Source organism: Schistocerca nitens, chromosome 10 (assembly GCF_023898315.1).
Source record: "Schistocerca nitens isolate TAMUIC-IGC-003100 chromosome 10, iqSchNite1.1, whole genome shotgun sequence".
NCBI classification, from domain to species: Eukaryota; Metazoa; Arthropoda; class Insecta; order Orthoptera; family Acrididae; genus Schistocerca; species Schistocerca nitens.
The window spans coordinates 52,035,193-52,052,405 of record NC_064623.1 but is presented as its reverse complement, the minus strand read 5'-3'; the positions used below and the strand labels follow the sequence as shown (position 1 = coordinate 52,052,405).

The 17,213-nt window shown below is 42.8% G+C and overlaps 1 protein-coding gene across 1 annotated transcript in view; it reads right to left on the bottom strand.

Annotated features, from left to right (window-relative positions):
* The window catches only part of LOC126210483 (mucin-12), a 388,877-nt gene extending 377,840 nt beyond the window's left edge, over nt 1–11,037 (bottom strand). The window contains exon 1 of the mRNA XM_049939717.1: nt 10,941–11,037. The gene's annotated coding sequence lies outside the window, so the exon portion shown is untranslated. The remainder of the gene's footprint in view (nt 1–10,940) is intronic.
* Between the last annotated feature and the right edge of the window lie 6,176 nt (nt 11,038–17,213).

Below are 17,213 nucleotides of genomic sequence, written 5' to 3'. Positions count from 1 at the left end.
TGGTGGCCATACAGTACGGTAAATTTATCTTGACGCTCTTCGAACCACACACGTACACTGCCTGCTGTGTGACACGCTGCATGGTCCCGCTGGTAGATGCCATCGTGCCGAGGAAAAACAAACTGCATGTAGGTGTGGATGCATACTTAAGTTGATCCATTGGGCCCTACGCAATGACGAGATGACCCAGGGAATTCCACTAAAACGTTCCCAATTACCACAGTGTTCCCTTCTCCGGCCTGGAGTCTTCCGAGAATTGTTGCATGGCTGTCCAAGCCAACAGCCATCTGTCCGATGGAGCATAAATCGTCATTCATCTGAAAATGTCACTACCGCCGATGAATGGACGTCCAGTTGCATTATTGGCATGCATATTACAGTCTTCGTCGCCAACGAACAGAAGTCAGCATGGGTGCACGAATCAGACGCCTGCCGCAGGGACACACACGCAACAACGTTCGCGAGACACTGTAGCCCCTTGGTTCATTAGTGCGGTCAGTTCCTCCATAGTTGAACGTCTATTCGCCCGTACACATCTTTGCAGACATCGTCGACCCCTTTTATCTACAGCCCATGGTGCACCACAGTTGCATCGACGCAGATTTTGGATAGCGCCATTTTGCCATACACGCTATAATTTAACCACGGTGACACGCGAGACAGACTTAATCGTTCCGAAAATGCTTCCACCCCTCTCCCGAAGGACAATGATCGTACCCTTTTGGGCGTCAAATCAATCGCCCCTTTTCCACAGTACGACAATGACTGCAAAGTTTTCTGCGAGTCGAATCGCTGATTATTTACCCTCCACTGCCAGTGCTGCCACCTCCCATCTGTGAGTGGTTGTTGCACGTTTGCGTCGAACACAGGCAGTGGTCACATTAATGGGACTCGACCGTGTATTTTCCGGACAGTTTTGTTTTTCTCATCCGGTATATAAATGTTCTTTTCATAAATTGAAACAAAGCTTTTATTGCTGCAATCTACATTTACTAGTGTTCCAGACACGTTTGGCCTTTTTACATTATAGCGTCTTCGGTGAATTGGTAAAAAACTATTAAAACCACTAAAGGAGCCTTGCCATAAAAGATGAATCACATAGCTATGATTATTTATGTATTATACATACATGTATATATTTTGCAACAACAAGGCGTTCAGAATGAGATTTTGACTCTGCGGCGGAGTGTGCGCCGATATGAAACTTCCTGGCAGATTAAAACTGTGTGCCGGACCGAGACTCGAACGCGGGACCTTTGTCTTTCGCGGGCAAGTGCTCTACCAACTGAGCTACCCAAGCACGACTCACGCCCCGTCCTCACAGCCTTACTTCTGCCAGTAACTCGTCTCCTACCTTCCAAACTTTACAGAAGCTCTCCTACGAACCTTGCAGAACTAGCACTTCTGAAAGAAAGGATTCGGTCCGGCACATAGTTTTAATCAGCCAGGAAGTTTGAAGGCGTTTCAGTTTATAAAATTAATAATAATTTTTGAAGACGGAACAGGCAGCCAGGATAATCCTTGGAGATGAACATGGTGACGAAAATGAGTAACTGAATTGTTGCAATATAAAATGGGACGAACATCGGAAACCGGTGCCAGAGAAGGCTTGAAGAAATTAAGCTTTCTTGGGACATATCAGTCTACGTTTAGTGCACGTGTTGCAGAAACTTCATGCAAGGCACTAGTGGGACCAATCCTATATAGTTGCCTCAGTGTTTGTAGTCAATGGCATGCCACCGTGAATCAATACATCGACGGATTTTCTTTTTATTTTTTTTCTTTCTTTTTTTGGGGGGGGGGGGGGTGCGCTGCGAGAATCATAAGCAGGTCGGTATTTAAAAAAAGGGAAGGTCAGGATTTAACATTCCTTCGACGAGGTCGTCATTAGAGGAGGACAGGAATGCGGAACGGAATTGAGTGTTCTTTTAAAAAGTACCATTGCAGCATTAGTCTTAACCGATCTCAGGAAACCGAAATCTGGATGGTTGAGAGAAGCTTGAACGTCTGTCCTCTCGAAGTAGATTCCAGCATGTAACCAAGAAGTGTCGTATAGCCATTACAGAAAACGGTATATACCCTTACAACTGGCAAGGTGCGTCAGTTCGGAAGCCAATGGAAGACAAGGGCACACTACCTCCAATAGTAGCATGTGTAGTAAATGACTGTAGTTTCCGAACTAACCGTCGGGCTATGACTACGTAAGTTTTCAAGGTGTATTGACCGACTACAGACCGCCGTAGTAGCTGACAAGGGAACCTCCCCATCGCACCCCCCTCAGATTTAGTTATAAGTTGGCACAGTGGATAGGCCTTGAAAAACCGAACACAGATCAATTGAGAAAACAGGAAGAAGTTGTGAAAGCAATATCAAGGACACAGAGACCACAGGAGCGCCGTGGTCTTGTGGTAACGTGAGCAGCTACGGAACGAAAGGTCCTTGGTTCAAATCTGGCATCGAGTGAAAACTTTAATTTTTTATTTTCAGTTTATGTGACAAACTCTTATGTTTTCATCACTTTTTTGGGAATGATTATCACATCCACAAGAAAACCTAAATCGGGCAAGGTAGAAGGATCTTTTTACCCATTCGCCAAGTGTACAAGTTAGGTGGGTCGACAACATATTCCTGTCATGTGACGCACATGCCGTCACCAGTGTCGTATAGAATATATCAAATGTGTTTTCCTGTGGAGGAATCGGTTGACCTATGACCTTGCGATCAAATGTTTTCGGTTCCGATTGGAGAGGCACGTCCTTTCGTCTACTAATCGCACGGTTTTGCAATGCGGTCGCAAAACACAGAAACTAAACTTGTTACAGTGAACAGAGACGTCAATGAACGAACGGACAGATAATAACTATGCAAAAATAAAGAAAGTAAAATTATCACTCGTGGGAAGACTTGAACCAAGGAACTCTCTTTCTGCAGCTGCTCACGCTACCACGGGACCACGGCACTGCTGAGCTTACGTCCTCCTTGATGTTGCCTATATGTCCCATGGACTACTCAGTTTGTATATTTTGCTTATTTTTTCACAGTTCCACACAACTTCTTCCTGTTTTGTCAATTTATCTGTGTTCAGTTTATCAAGGCCTATCCACTGTGCCAAGTTATAACTAAATCTGAGGGGGGTGCGATGGGGAGGTTCCCTTGTGAGTAATAAGCGTCGCTGCCACCGGCGCGGAAAGACCTGGGTTCGATTCCTGGCACCACCACGTATTTTTCTGAGGTAGGGAAGTCTGGAATAGGATCCACTCAGCATCTTTGAGCCAAACGAGGAGCTGCTTGAAGAAAGAAGCAGCAGTATCACCAAGATTCCTTGACTAGCATCGCTGCGGCAGCAGATTGCCGGTCGGAAAATGTCTAAGGCCTAATCGGTGACAGATGTTATTAAATATATTGTTGTCGTGTCTGCAGCCGAAGAATAGTCACCCTCACAGCGACCCATCTGGTCGCCATCTTCAGCACGGATCACTGAAATGTTGTTTTAAGATGACTGTATGATCACACTGCAGGCCCTACATGAATGTGTGTTTCTACACCTACACACACACTCCACAACCCGCCGTACATTGCCCGGCAGTGGTTACCCTGTACCTTTAGCAGCGGTTCCTTTTCCTGTTACACTCGCAAACAGAGCAAGGGGAAACGACTGTCCACATGCGTTCGTATGAGTCCTAATTTCTCTTACCTTCGTAATCCTTACGCGAAATGTATGTTCGTGGCAGTGCAGGACTGTCAGCTTCAAATCCCAGTTTTCCAAATTTTCTCAATAACGTTCCTCGAAAAGAACGTCGCTTTCTCTCCAGGGATCCCATTTGAGCTCACGAAACATCGCCCCTAATAAATGCGTGTTGTTATAACTTACTGGTAACAAATCTAGCAGCTCGTCTCTGAAATGCTTCGATGTCTTCCTTTAATTAATCTGATCTGGTGCGGATACCGAAGAAATCAAATCAAATTTTATTGTCGTTAAACAACTTATTGTTGTAATAGACACCGTCAAAAAATACAAGGAAAAGTACCAAAACACAATACAATACATACAGGTTTTTTTAGAGGTACCAATTAGTTTTTAAAAAATATACAGAAAAGAATTTACAGTTATACATCTCCTTGGATCAAATTTGTCACAGAATATGATACCAACTCTATTTTCACTACATGCTATAATCATCATTCATTCTGGAGACGTATCAAGTTCTCTTCGAATTCCAGGACGTTGTAGGTTGTATTCAGAATCAGCCAATTTTTTAGTTTCTTCCCTAGTTGCTGTACTGGCATTTCCCTCAGGGTTATAGGCAGTTTGTTGAATAGCTTAATCCCCATGTAGTTATGGCAGTTTTGGGTTTTCTTTAGCCTTACCTGGGGCGTGTCAATGTAATGTTTATTTCTTGTGTTGTGCGAATGGCCTCCCCCTTACTGTGAAGTTACTCTGGTTTTCTTTGATGTCTATCAGACGGTGGTATATGAATATTGCAGAGTGTCATTATTTTCAGCTCCCTGAATATTGGTCTGCATGATTGATTGTCGGGTAAGCCCTTTATACCCCTAACTGCCCTCTTCTGCCACTTAAAAACTTCCTGAGCCCCTGAAGAGTTCCCCCAAAGTATTATGCCATAGACCAGGTGCGAGTGGAAAAAGGCATAGTATGCCTCGAACATTTGGCTCTTACTGACAAGTCCTAAGTTTGCGCAATAAAAAAATTACTCTGAACAGTTTCTTGCATAGTTGTTGCGTATGTGTTCGCCCCAGTTCAAATTCGCGTCTAAATACATTCCTAGCAGTTTGACAGATGTGTAAGTTTCAACTTACTGAAATGAAAATATATTTTCTCTGTTTTATTGCCATTTAAGACCAATTTATTGCTTTGTAACCATGTGGTGAAGTTTTCTACCATGTCTGTATTTTTGTGCTGTTAAGTTTCCAATTTCCGTCTGATGTTATTGAGGTGATGTCGTCAGCATATAGAATTGATTTGTCTGGCAAGTTATGTGGGAGGTCATTGATATACACTAGAAAGAGAAATGGGCCAATTACTGATCCTTGAATAACTCCGGTTTCAATTTTGAGTATGTCTGATAGATGGTTCTCAATTATCATCATTTGTTGTCTGTTATCAAGGTACGATTCTATTAGTGATAACTGTACTCCAGAATAGGTCGCATTAGCGTCATATATGCGGTCTCCTTTACAGATTAAATACACTTTCCCAAAGTTCTGCCGATAAACTGTAGTCAACCATTCGCCTTTGCTACCACAATCATCACAAGCTCGTCCCATTTCATAACTTTTTGCAACGTTATGCCCAGTTATTTAAACGACTTGACTGTGTCAATAAGGATACTACTAATTCCGAATCCGCATATTACGGTTTTGTTTTTCCTAGTCATCCGAATTAACTCACATTTTTTCTAAATTTAAAGTTAGGTGCCATTTACTGCACTGACCAAAAGTTTTACCTACGTCATCTTGTATTGTATTACAATCATTCAACTTCGAAATCTTCTCGTACGCTACAGCATCGTCAGTAAACAACCGCAGATTGCTCATATTCGTACCCAGAGTATGTTCCAGAATTCTGAGGCAAACCGTTTTATGGGATATTCGTATGTAATTTTGCGAATCCCTTCTTAAGCAAGGGACCACCTGCGCTTTTTTTCCCAGTCACTTAGGACTTTTCGCTGGGCAATAGATTTGCGTAAAATTCAAGCTAAGTAATAGGACATTGCCGTAGAGTACTCTTTGCAAAATTGAGTTGGGATTCCACCTGGACCTGACGACTTATTTGTTTTCAACTTTTCAGCTGTTTATCTACGCCAGGGATAGTTATTCTGTCGTCGATACAGGACTGCGCGACGGTCAAACCACGGTATGTTTTTACCATTCTCCTGCATGGAAGTTTTCTTAAGAGCGAAATTTAAAATTTCGGTCTTCATTTTGCTATCTTCTACTACCATACCGTACTGATCAACGAGAGACTAGATTGAAGTCTTAACACCCACTACATCATTTTACATAGTACCAGAATTTTCTCGGGTTCTCGTCCAGAGCTTTTGCTAAGGTATGACTGACGCGATTTTTGTTTGCTCTGAATGGACATACGAATTTCTACTAAATTTTGAGTTTTTACTTGCTCGTTCTCTTTTGAACCGAGAGTAAAACTACCTTTGCTTCCTCAACATTTTCCGAATTTAGTTATAAAGCCACGGTGGGTCGTCTTCGTCCTTAACCCACTTACTAGGCACGTATAGTTTGTTTAAACTTTGTCCATAAATCCCCTTTGTTCATCATACCGGAACAGAATGTCGTCATTTCATTGCTAACAGCTGCTTCCCTGGTGCAGCCTGGTTGTAGCAACAAGGGTTAAGAAACTTTCGCCGCTTGTGTGCTGCCGAACTAGCTGCTCAACAATTTTCGAAAGCCGTGTTCAAATGTACTTCGCAAGACTGACTGAGTGTACTCCCTGCAATGAATTCATACACGCACATGTCTGTACTCTGCAGAAAAGCCACATCCAGCCAGTACCTCCAACTAGTATTGCAAGATCTCGGTATTTACGCGCTGCTGACCGTAGACATTGAGTGACTCTACAACTGTTTCAGCCGAATCGGTTAGCCAGGAGAAACATCCAACAACGAAATTTCACTTAGACGCGACCAGGTAACTTCACTGACACACAGTTTCGACCTCAACAGAGACAATACTTCTGTCGACTGCAGTGAACACTTTCCCTCCTACAGCGTCTAACCTGTCTTTTCGATATACCCACCATGACTCGCTAAATATCTCACAGCTTTCTACTTCGGATCAAGGACAGATTTGCTTCATTATTTCTCACTAAGAATGACATTAGTATGGATGAATGGCTACTTACTTGATTTCGAAAAGGGGATATAGGCATCAGCAGTATGTTTCTTGGTTCTAAGGAAACTAAGATAGCTACAGAGTCTTAATAAACGGACGGTAGTTTGAGGACACTGTCTAGCGTTCGTCTCCTAAGTTACGCCGATACTCTAATAACCTTAAACTGGCCACAGAAACCGGTCACCGATCTAATAAACGTATCTCTTTTTTTACAACTGTTCTGTTAATGGTATCAGGTGCTTATAATTAAATTGCAGCTGCTCACAGAGATTCAGTGGGCTGTAATCGTCGTGTGGCAGCGCTATTTTATAAATATTCTATTGCGTTAATGCGGAACCGATTTACGCTGAAAAAAATTAGTTCCAATTTTGACCACTAGTTGTAATCTTGCGCTGTGAATGCAAAAAAGACGTACAGAAATGTTGCCATATGTAATTTATTAGGAGTAGGATGTGGGTAGAAAAGGTCAAACACTTGAGGAAAGCATAATGTTGAATTTATTAGTCACTGCCGCTTACACAATTTGTTCACCATGAGCACCGGAAACAACGTAGAGACGCTGTACAGCGCCAGATTCGGACTTCGTGGCCAAAACTGGAACTTTTTTTCAGCGTAAACCGGTTCCGCGTTAACGCATTTGCATATCTAATAACTTTCGCTGCAATATGGTAATTACATCCCACGTTGGATCTCCATGAGTAGCTGCACTTTAATTATAATCATCCGGTGGTTAGTACTACACAGGGCAGGTTCAATTTGTTGCAGTTATACTGCGTGTAATCTCTCTGTGCGCTGTAGTCTGCTTTTCTCGTGAAACTTCCGAACGGAATGAAATATGGCGATGATTCCACTATTGGTAGAGATGCAGACATATGGGTGTCACAGAAGTGGAATCAATCTGAGCTAATTCTTCAGAGGCACTGAGTCGCCGTGTTTCTCGCAATGGATTAGATGGGATCCTGTGTTCCCTCCTCCTCAATCACAAAAGAAATATGAATCAAACGCTTTCATTTGCGCGGAAGTAATTAAGATTCGCTGCACTCGCTCATTTAGACTGAGGGGAGGGGGGGGGGGGGGGGGGGGCAGGCGTGCCGTCGTTGAACGAACCATACTAAAAGGAACGAAGATTAAAAATTTAACGCCTCGTTGACGAAAATATCATTCGAGATGAAGTTCTAGTTACGCCATAGTAAGCATGGGGAAGGATATCGGCCATACCCTTTTCTAAGACATCACCTCAGCCCTGAACGATTCAGAAGCAGCACGGAAAGCCTAAACCAGTGCGTCCGGGTGTGATTTCGAACACCGTTCCTTCCGAATGTGGGTCCAGTGTGAAAACTACTCGCCAGTGTAACCCACGTCCGAAATAACTTAAGGAAAAACGGCGGAAGACCCAAATGTGGGCAGTAGACAGATCAGAGCTATACTTTGAGACCAATAGTGGTGACCAAAATTGTAATACACGGTACTGTGTTTGTCACTTTACGTAGAGCAAGCACGAACACCTACTCTAGGACATGTGAGCCACGGTGTCGTTCTTTAAAATGCACTGCCAACATACACAAACATGTTGGTAAAGAGGTTAGAGCCGAGCTAAAAACGTTTCTTATTGAGAAGTGTTTCTACAACGTAAGTGAATATATTAAGCTTACAGAAATACTAGACCCTCGGTTATTGTTCAGTACATTTTCAATCTGTTAAGAGGTGTACTATCTTTCTGTGAGTGTCTATCCAAAATGTATACACCGCCTCAATGAAAAGAATCGGGCCGAGAATGGTTATAGAGGGAGTAGTGTTGGTAGGTGTTCGTATTTTTTCAGACGCCATATAAAACAAACTCTTATGTTCGAATAACGTTATTGTGAATACTTATCGAGCATGATATAAGCTAATTGTGGACTACATACGTGTATTCTATTGGCTGTTTTCTTCCAAATCGCATACCGAGCGGTCGGCTTAAGCAGCGGTAAGACACCGTCTGGACTTCCACTCGCGAGCGCCGGGTTCCTGACGTTGGTTTTCCTACGTTGATAATGTGAATGCTGGGATGTTTCCTTGAAAAAGACCTGACCAACCTCTTACTCCATCCCTTGCCTAATCCTAGCCCATTTCGTACCTGTTTTACGTAAGTTATTTGTGTGATATGTCCTACACTGTTGTGTTTGTCGAAAGACGAATAAATAAGTAAATGCTAACCAGGAGGGATTTTGGGGGGGGGGGGGGGGGGGGCGCTTCAGTTGACCAGTGTGTGTGTGTGTGTGTGTGTGTGTGTGTATATAAGATTTATGGTATACATACTACGCAGTTTCGAGTAGCAAAGCTGATGGTTCGCTTGAAAAGCCCTGCAAAGTATATAATGTTCCGTAAACAAAGGCGATGAAAAAGAGTGGGGTGGGGGTGGGGGTACGTTCCACAGCTGTCTTCAGCCCGCCGAAGTAGAGAAGGACGCTGCTTCACTCCAGGCAGGGGACACGATAAGATGATTTGGCTGCGGATCGCTAGGCGTCCCTTCAGCGTGGAGAGCTTCGCTCTCTAGCACCGGCGAACGCCTGGGACGCGAAGCCCGTTTGCTAGCGGAAAACGCGTCCCGCAAAACAGGAGCACGAAAAGCCCTACCAGGGGAAACGCCGGCAAGCAAAGAGAAAACTGCAGCGGGGCGGCAGGTAAACAGCTGCCTGGCGTGTTGTTGCGACACGGTGGCCGCTGCCTCCCCCCCTCCCCCTTTGGCCAAAGAAGACTGATCGCCTATCGCCCACCCCTCCTTCGCTAACAGCAAACGTCGGCAGCTCAGCTCGACTTGGGCCACGAACAGCAGATTAGCTCTCGTTAAACATGGGCGCACAAACAGCGTCACCACACACACACACACACACACACACACACACACACACACAGCGTCACCGACGCCACGGATACAACGAACGCCTTAAGCAACGCCAGCAGCACACTATCCGTATTAGGGGCGACGCTGTATTCCAAGGGGAGTCTATTTGCCTGAACAGGCTCATAGACGCCTAGCTTCGATCGGAGACACAAAACACGAACAGTTTCTGGAAGTAACAACCTGCAAAAGGAGCTGCGGGCATCCATTCCGACTGATGCTTTTTGGTCAGTGAATCACACAGTATGCCCGCAGGACTGATCGCCCTAATAACGACACATACCCATCAATCGGAAAACCCGTCTTTTCTGTCGATGATAAATAAAAACAGCAGTGCAGAAGCAAATTAAAATAGCGAAAAAGGGACACAATGCCGCCTTGGACTTTCTATGTGCCACCCATGCATAACTCTGTCCTCGTTCCTAGGGCCTCGCATCGACGGTTTTCTTGCCCTGGAGTAGCAGACCGAGCAGGTGTATAGCTGCGAACTTAAAACGACAGATTACATGCAGAGACAGTCTGGACGAGCCGAAAATATTCGCTGCGTAAGCGGGACCGGGGGTCATTAAAGGGACGCGGAAAATAAGTACGTACGCACGGTCTGTTACATAAGAAATGATTCTGCTCATCAAAAAGGCGATCCATCAAGAAAGCGTTCGACTGATACCGCAAGGAAACCAAGCTATAGGGCACGTGATCGCGGAGATAATTTAAATCTTTTACCAGCTTGGCAGCGATGCTAAACTCCTCGGCGTGGCGTTGGCCTTCGCTACAGAGTTCGAAACAAATAGCTTTGATCGACCAAATATAGGCACGCGAGAGCAACAGCTGTGTGTTCCCGACCCTTGAGGACGTACGCAACACATTATACCTCTAGGTTAACTTTTTCTTCAAGCTGTGAGGCTGCGTCGCCTGCTATAAAAAACCAGCTGTCTACGGCGCAGGTATTCACGCAGGCACACATACGCCTTCTGCCCGTATTGGCAGGAGCATCAATCAATAGCGTGAAGCTGAAATACATATCTCAGAATATATGGGTCAAATTTCAGCCATTACTCCTTGCGGACGAATAAGGGACACGACGCACACCCGTGCTTTGATAAAAAAGTTTTCAACGAATTACAGATTAACAGCTCTAGATACACTGTACATCACATCCACATGTTCCAGGCTGCACAAAACGACTTACCAGGCAGTAAATACGTGAATGTCTGCTACGCCGATGGGCTAAACAAACTCCACAACAACCATTCCTGCAGGCTGCTTGCTCTTCGCTTATAGCATCAACCAACACCACCCAGCCAAGCCGTACCAGCAAAACATATGAGCAGCGACACTACAATTTCACAATTCCACGCTGTTCTCATCCGCAGCGGCAGCACTGCTCTGCGACTGCCCAGCCGCAATGACAGCTGACTGACGCCAAAGAGGTTAAGTAACACACACTAGGCAATTTTAGGCTATTCTTTAGTGTCATAACGTTTGTCTGGAACGTTAATGATCTCACTGATTGCTTCTAAAGCGACCGCGACAGCCATGTAAGTCATATTGTTCAGTGGTTTCCCCAAAAGAGCTGTATGAGAACTAGCGTCATGCATAAACAATCTTCAGGTTAGCCAACTCAACATTTAGCGTTGCACTCGGGACGAAGATGGCGGTCGGTGGTCACATGTTATGATTCACCAAGGCTGAAATAAACAGTTTACTGAAATGAGGGTAACGCCTTAAAATGTGCCATCCTTGAAGCTGTTAGTAGTGATATTTTATTCTTGTAGTTTCAAGAAAACGAAACTGGGTATCATTCGGAAGTGAGTGATAGCGTCATTTCTGTAGCTAGGTTATTTGAAACTGCGCAAAATCTGGTGTACCATACCACGTAAACAGTTCTCATCAACAACGAACAAAAGTAACAAACATTGTGTGCGGATAGTTTATTTATTCTTTGCAGAGGGAGTGAAACACAACATCGGGTGTTTAGGGTTTACCACTAGTTACAGGATCGAAAATCACTGTTCACTACGAATCTCATAATGACGGAAATGCGGATGCAGTACTGCTACGCCAGCATAATTTCACTTTTATGGAGGTGGAAGTAGAATAAAAAAAATGCAGATTTTGTAACAGAGGTGTGACATAAATTTTTGATACTAGCTACACAGAAACATCGCTTAGTATATTAACATGAGGCAGATATTTAAATACTCAGTATAGCGGTACATCCCCAAATAACATACAGTTGTGATAAGGACTACCTTCAGATCAGACTTGCTGTACATGAATCAACTTTGCTCCAGAAATATCAGTACATGCATATTGTTTTTATGGGACATGATTGTTGTTACCACAATACTAAGTACGAGTGCCTTGAGGTTGACAGACAAACTACGTTTACTTTAATGTTTTATAGATTTTACTTAACGACAAACACTGATATTGAGTAATTGAATTCACATTTTACATACAGTTACATGGGTAAACAATAATCTGAGTGTGCACTTTCTGTCGCACAAGTAATTGCTTTAGGGAAACAACTTACGCCCCATGTTAAACACCGCAACGAAGATTTTGGCGGAGGGTGGCAGCGGTAGGCGGGCTTTCCACTATCACACTGAGCCCAAATTTATCCGGGTAGAAGAACAAATAGCAGTATGAATGACTGATGTACTCCTTTCAGAGCTGAAGCCGGGTTTAGGCCAGGAGAAATTATTTTTCATTCTTAAATTAGAGACACTGATCATTAGTAGTTGGTCTGTAAAAAACAGAAGATGCGTATGCAGTACTTACTATTACCAAACCCATGGTAAGTGGTGTTGATAAATTCCTTCCTGCTGTTTCCTTCTTTCATTTCTGTATACAATACAGTGTGCCAGTAAACTTCAATTCATGTTATTCTCTTGTAAGTGTAACATAGTATTTGTTAATATAATCGGTGCTTGATGGCTGATTGGTTTCAGTCTGTTCCTTTTGTTGGTTGGTTAGTGAGTTACATGTTTCATAAATCATTTGAACAACCCTTTAGTTGAAACGAGTCAGTTCACAGGCTACATATACATGTGTTAACAGTAATTAACATATTACTCATGCAACTACACTTAAAAACTAATTTTTTACAGGCTCACAGTTTTGAAGCAATAGAAGCAGGTTACATTTAAAACTTTGCTTTGCTGCCTGTCAGACACTTTATTTTATTGGGATAATTGTAGAAGAAATTAGTTGCTGCATATTGAACGCTTTTTATGAGACGCTGACACCTTTAATAACGTGTAATAAAGGTCATCTTTCCCACTAGTGTTTTAGGTGTGGGCATCACTATTCTCAAATTGTGATAGATTATTTATAATGAATTGTATTAGCGATCATGTATGTGTTGTGATGGTGCAATTAAAATACATAACTCTTTGAAGAGGTACGTACATGACAACCACAGATGAATACTACGTGTTATTCTTGCTGCTTGCTTTTGTGGAATCAATACTCTCTTTCTAAATGATGAAGTTACTGCAGAAAATTATTCCACGAGATATTATTGAGTAGAAATAGCCAGAATATGCCAGGAGAATGATTTGTTTGTTTCAGGATCAGCAGTTATCTATACAAAGAGCAAAAGTAGGTGTGCTGAGTTGTTTGAAAAGCTCAGTAAGACGGTTCTTGTCCGCAGCTCGTGGTCGTGCGGTAGCGTTCTCACTTCCCATGCCCGGGTTCGATTCCCGGCGGGGTCAGGGATATTCTCTGCCTCGTGATGACTGGGTGTTGTGTGATGTCCTTAGGTTAGTTAGCTTTAAGTAGTTCTAAGTTCTAGGGGACTGATGACCATAGATGTTAAGTCCCATAGTGCTCAGAGCCATTTGAAGACAGTTCTTCCAGTTAAAGTTTTCAGCAGTATGTACATCCAAAAATTTGAAGCATTCTGCCCAATATACTGTCTCCTGTTTGTGTGCTACATCAATTGTTGGTATTACTCTCTTTATTTTACAGAATTGCATAGAGCATGTTTTCTCAAAATTGAGAGGGGAGTCCATTTTCAGAGAACCACTTGATAATTCTCCATAAAACATCATTAGCAATCTCTTATATTGCATTCTGTCTAATGGGATTTATTATAACACAAACATTGCTTGCAGAAAGTACCAATTTTGTTTATTCAATGTTAATTGGAGGGTCATTCACATAATTAAGGAATTGGAGTGGACCGAAAATTGAATCCTGGTGGACTCTTAGCGATTTCCCCCCAGTCACTAAAATTTTCTGCCTTTCCAACATTGTGTGAATTATTCAGCTCGACTTTTGCATTCTGTGAAGTATGATTCAAATCAGTTGTGTGTAAAGCCATCAATTCCATAAAACTTGAGTTTTGTAAGAGTGTAACATGATCTTCACAATCAAATGCCTTGAGAAGATCACAAAAAAGTGCCAGCCATTGACATTTTATTATTTAAGGCGTGTAATATTTGTTAGGTGAATGTGTAAATACCTTTTTAAGTTGCATTGTCCTTCTGGAATACAAACTGTGATATGCTGAGTAAACACTTAAATGTGAGACTATTCTTGAGTACGTAACTTTCTCGAATATTTTGTAAAAAGATGTCAGTAAGGAAATGTGACAACAATTATTTAAATCTTTCTTGTCACCTTTCTTATAAAACTATTGCATATTTTAATCTGGGAAAATTTGCTGTGTCAGTGATGCATTATATTTATCATTGAGGACATTACTCATTAAGTTCGAGCAACTTTTCACAAATTTGTTTGAAATCCCACTGACACCAGATAAGCTTTTGATTTTTAGAGTTTTTATAAGTCTGTTAGTTTCATAGTGTTGGTGCTGTTTCTAGTTGCTTAAAGTTTTGTGGAGTGATATTTTTAATATATTTTCTTGCTTCTTCAACTGAACTGTTTAATCTATTTTTGCTGCTATATTTAGAAAGTGATTGTTAAAAAGTATTCACAGCTTGTGAATTACCAGCGAGAAAATTGCCATTTAGCTTAATTGTTATGGTATTGGGGTACACTGGCTGTCTGTCGTGTCTCCTGTTTGAGAATGACCCATATAGTTTTAATCTTATTATCTGAATTATTCATTTCTGTCAGGATGTGCATACGTCTGGACATTTTAATGACTCTTTTCAAAATATTATAGTATTTCTTGCAGCTTGCAAGTAACATGAGATCTTGATTGAGGCCTTTATATAAATTTCCCTCTTCCTCTTACATGGAATTTTAATTCCTCAGCTGTTCTGTTTTTAAGTTGTAAGTGATCTGTTTCTACCTATATGTATAAGCAACTGTCAAATGAAACAAAGACAGATATTTAAAAAGAAAGAGTAAGTAAACTGTTCATTATTTCAAAACCAATTGCCATAGCTTTTAATACATTTATCCCCCTGTGAGACAAGATGGTCAAAGCCTTCATGGAAAAATGTTTGCTGTCGCCTACAGAACCATGATTGTACCCAGGCGTGCACCTCTTCGTTCGAATCAAATCGACAGCCACAAATGTCTTTGATAAGGGCACCAAGGGTATGGAAATCACTTGGGGAGGTATTGGGACAGTGTGGAGGATATGTAAGGGCTTTCCAGCAAAACTTCTGCAGCATACTTGAAACAACCTTGGCAATGTGTGGCTGTCAATTTGCTTCAGACAAAGAGTTGCACCCTAGAGTACAATCACAATTCCATAGGCAACCAAAAATGTTGTTTCATGAAGACATCGACCATCTTGTCTCCAAGTGGGATAAATTTATACTTTTTAAAAGAATTATGGGGAACACCTGTACCTATGTCTGATATGGTAGATCTATTTTGATGCAGGTGGTACCTGTGCTCTTATTGCATGGTGTGAATAATTTTCCATCTATTGCCTATGTTATACATTACAGTGTCAGGCGACATCTCGGAAGGAAGTGAGTATCGGTGCCCCAGTGTTTTCTAGTGAGGTATACAGATGACAGTTGCAATTTCTGGACATTGTATTGAACTAAGCATATGCAATGCAGCATCTTAATTCAGTGCATGTTGCAAGGACAGTCTTTTCGATCCAAAATATGGACTTTTGCTTGTGTTGCTGCAGGTGCCAATGCCTCTCCTTGTGCTGTGCATAGGTTGTGGGAACACTACAAGGAGACAAGTTAGTATACAAGGCGTGTCAGACAGGGTCACTAACTTATTAGAACCCTGTGTGAAGACCGATATCTGACCATCTCTGTGTTGTGGCATCGTACAGATAGTGCTGTTGCACTGCAAAGACAATCTCAGAAGGGCCACTGGAGCCACTGTGTTTGATCAGACTGCAATGGACAGGTTACAAGAAAGGATCCAGGCATTGTTAGAGTACCCCACTTTACACGACTTCTTGCAGCTCATCTTCAGTTCTGCCATTCCCATGACCACAGGCAACTTTGTCACTGGTGAGTTCAGATATCCTCTGATGCAGTATTCATGTACAGAGACCTGAGGTGAATGGTATCTGCCTTATGTTGTCCAGGAAATTTACAGATTTCCAAGGTTCTTTGATGGTGTGGGGAGGCTACAGTGTCGATAGCCGTACAGATCTTGTCGTCGTTCAGGGTCACCTTACTGGCAGACAGTGCATCAAACAGATCCTGCTGGACCATGTGGTGGATGCTGCATACTGTGGTGGCTCTGAATTCCTTCTGATGCTTGGGCCTATGTTGTTGGCATCAGCAGAGATGGCCTGTGAAGCCTGGACAGGGAAGTGGCAGTGAGTCCTGACCTAAACACCATTATCAGAGTTGCCACAGGTTGTGGATAACAGAGAATTTCGGACATGTCAGGGAAACTTGGGGAAAAAAAACCTGGAAAAATCTCATTTTTGTCTTAGTAGATGAAACGGTTGCCATGCATTGTCGCTGGCTAGGTGCAGCCGAGTACGTGCGCCACTTCCCCTATTCCCTCATTCCAACTGCTTTTCCACTTCCTGCCACTCCCCTCAGCTTGCATTCGGTGCTGCCACCGCTTGTCGCCATTAGCCTAGCAGCTGCTGACAGGAGGCAGGCAGGCATGAGGAGTTGTTTGTTTGGGTCTGATTCTCAGAGACTGTAGATGCAGTGGCCAGAGACGGTGGTCATGTGTCCGTCAGTTGTGTCCGAGTGATTGAGTGTGTGCTCTAGTTTTCTCACAGAAGCTATGACTGAAAATGTATTTGTGAAAGTGTGATAGTCTTTTCTGTGTGCCTGTCTGCAGCTCAGCAATCATCTTTACGGTGAGTTGCTACTTATCCTCATTATTATTGATTCTCAGAGTATTTGAACAGATTACCTGTTGCATGGATTGATCACCGTGGTCTCATTTCATCAACATGCTGTCTGTGGCTCATGAATAGCTGGCCACACAAGTGGATTTCTGCAACGGGCCAAGACCACAGGTCGTTTCTGGGGGTATCTGTAATGGATTGGCCCTACTGATCTGAGCCATTCGGTTCCTACTAATGTGCAGGCCCTGACCG